Raw genomic sequence first — 3,554 nt, forward strand, 5'->3', positions numbered from 1 at the left:
ATCAAAGCAAAATCCTGTTACTGACCTTTCTGGACTCAAAAGGTTGCCCTGGAAATATAAAACAATGAAACATATTTCATTTTGGACAACATTTGCATAGTTGAGAATGAAAATGTTATTCACCCTGTTATCTTCATGTACATACTGTTCCATTAATAATTTTGCAGTAGTGAGGGAACCCACACAGTTTTGAACGATAAATTCTAACCTTTAACTCACTTTCTACCCGGAAGTTATCCATTCTAAGAACCCAATGCAAGGAAAGCAGCACAGGAACTGTACTTGCTGCACACTGGGACAATCTTGTCTTTTAAGGTATATGCCATAGGGTATAAAGAATTACTCCACACTGTCCTGCTAAAACACAGGAAAAAATATATCTTCAAAACCAATTGATCATGTTAACTAATGCAACAGAACACTTTCCATCTTTGTTAGATAAAAACGCAGTAGGTCCTAAAGAAGACAGGGGAGTTCCTTTTATATTCTAATATTTCAAACATTTGAGAAGATAAAGAAAAGCAAACTGAAGTCGCATTTTTATTTCATAAATCATTTACATCCTGTTAAAGGAGAAAGGGGAGGGTTGTACATTTCTTCTAGTTACATACTTTTCACTGAATTTTCATTAATGTTGCTAAGATGTATAAAAACAATAATTATGGTTCATGAACACTGTAATTTTACCCACTGTGAAAACATGCATTCTAAAGTAAAAGGGATATTTTCACCAGAAGCATTTTCAAGCACTTATCAAGAGCTATATGAGATAAATACAACAAGAATAGGCGATTATGCTTAGCTTTCCCTGCCTAGGAAGCATCTCCAGTAGGCTAACGTATCATTCCCACGACTGCTGCTTCTCAGCTGTGGGAAGCTGTTTCTCAGGAGGAAGAAAGATACTTTGAGTTTCCTGTCAACTGTGAATATTCTTGATCTGGCTGATGGGAATCTTGATCTCCCAATCCTAATATCTTCGAGTGCAGGGAAATCTAATTCATTAACTTTTCCAGACTGTTTAAAAAGTTTCTGATCATCAGGGACCACTTTGACCTTCTTCATCCATAACACTCTAGAGATCAGAAATACAAATGACAGTGACTGATACCATTAGTCAGTGGCTCAGAAACCCACCCTCTGCGACCATGCACTCTAATGGCAAATTATCTTTGTACAAAAATATCCATATTTTAAATGAACCGCTAGACATATGTTACCAGGATGACATGTATTCTAAGATCAGCAGAAGATCATTTTGAAGGTTTTAATTCTAAAGATGAGACACAAAATATTTTCTAAAATGTGTTCATAGCAAAATGTATGTTTAAACTATCCTCCAAGACTTCACTTGTCTCTGCAATTTAATGACTAAATCAAATATTAAAACAAGTTTTAGTGAATGATCAATTGTTGACACAAGGAGAATTGTTTTTCTTCTGGTTACTTCAAAATAATAGGACAAACAGTTATTTTTGAAAGCTTATTTCCTTGAACAAAATGAATTAAAATTAACATGTATCATTTTTATGGAATGATCCCTTAACAATGGGAATATGAACATAGGCTGTATTATTTTAAATGATCCAAATGACAGTGACAGCGACATTTATCAAGAATTTTAGTCACTAACCAAATTTTTACAGTGATTATAACATTTAAATAAAATGTTTATAGTTCACTTGTTACAAAGTAATTTTATAAGTCAGTGTGATGTATAATGTTCATTGAAACAGAAGGGGATTTTTGTGATTAAGATTTAGAACATGTTGGAATTTTTTAGAGGACAGGATACAAATAACACAAAGAATTTTCAAGTTTAAGACAAACAATCTTTCAAGGTTGTCTATGCTTCTGGAGAGTGACTGCATTTTTTTAGACTTCGAATTTACACATTTTAGTTCCATACTTATCAAAGGCAAAAAGTCTGTAAATTGGAAATTTTCCTAAACCTTTAAAACAAAAAAATTAATATAAATAATTTCTGTTACTTTCCTTCAGTGGTGATTTCTTTTTTCAGAAAGATACATTAATAAATCTCAATGCTTTAACTTTAAAATAAATTTAAAATTAAATAGAAAATCTGGAAGGGTAATATGAATGAAAATAACCATGAAAATCTATCAAGTACTTTAAAACTGAATCTACAGGAGGTGACAGTATGAGATAAATTTTCTTTTGAAAATCAGTTAATTTTGTACTAAATTTACCTGTCCTTTCTGCCTCCGATTCAGAGTTTAGAATTTATATACTCCATAAGTCTGTGTTGCTGAAATGATAAGAAAGTCCTTTAACATATATATAATACCATGATTAGACAATTCAAACTGTGCTGACTTAAAATGTCCTTAGAAAAAATGATGTAAAAGATTTAAAAAATTAATCTTGAAACATTTGCATTATAATAAGCTTCCCACTACAAAAAGCAGGGCATTGACCAATTTCATGTGTTTATCTTCAGCATTGTCTTGGAATGGAAAGGCTTCTCTGTGTGGACTTTTGTTACTGTTGTAGAAAAGATTTCTCTCCTTTCAGGAAGAATTAACGCACTAACATCACCCACGTTTCACGTCTGTCATTGCAATCATTAATAAACGGCGCCATCACCAGCCGGACCCAAACTAACTCGGTTCTGTATTTGACAAGTTCTGGGTTCTGTGCTCCATTTCCAAACTCTTTTCCCTCTTTTCACTTGATTATCTTTTCCTCATTTTCTTGTCTGTTTTCTTAACCACGCCCTCCCCCGCCTGTCGGCCACATGGCTACGCGCAGAGCTCGGAGGGGGACACTTTCTGAGCCAGGGCAGGAGCATGTTGATTTATCAGGGTGTGAGCAGGCCACCGATCTTTCTGTCCGGACACATTCGCTCCTTGCTCGGGCGTTTCTCTGACTTCTCCGCCAGCCGATCATTTCGCCTCCCCGACAAAAATTAAACCCCAAATCTCATTCTGTAGGTGGATGCATTGATTTTAATTTTAAAAATTTGGGTTTCTTGCCAGAGTTGGCTTAATGATTGGCTTAAACATCCCTTTGCACTGGGGGTCAGAATATGCAAGGGAATTTCCTTCTGAGGATTTTATAACTCCAGATAAATTGGGATGGGATTTCTTTGGTAACTTTGAAGTCCAAAGGATGCCTCATTTGTAACTCCCCTCTCCCGAGCAGGATTTTAAAGAAAAATGACGTGCAGACCACAGCCCCTAAAGATGCTTAAATTTTTTTTTCTCATTTGCATAGCAAGATTTAATTTCCATCCTTTAAATATGACGAATTGCTCAGATTCTCTCCAGTTAATGCTTTTAACAGCTCCCAATAAACTTCATTAATCAGGCAGGCTCAGGCCCAACGCGGAGCCAGGAAGCAGCTGATCTGCTGCTGATGAGCCCGGCTCGGGCGGATAAACAGGTGCACAATCTGCCGGCTTTCTGGCCGCAATCAAGGTCTAATCAGTTCGGCGGCTGGCGGCGAAAGGGAAGGAGAAAGAGAAGCGGGTGGAGGGAGGCGAAGGGCGCAGAGCCGCTGCCCCCGGCTGGCGCTCGGTGCCGGCCAGCGCTGCG

Source organism: Fukomys damarensis, unplaced genomic scaffold (assembly GCF_012274545.1).
Source record: "Fukomys damarensis isolate Sample0158 unplaced genomic scaffold, DMR_v1.0_HiC HiC_scaffold_11, whole genome shotgun sequence".
Lineage (NCBI taxonomy): Eukaryota > Metazoa > Chordata > Mammalia > Rodentia > Bathyergidae > Fukomys > Fukomys damarensis.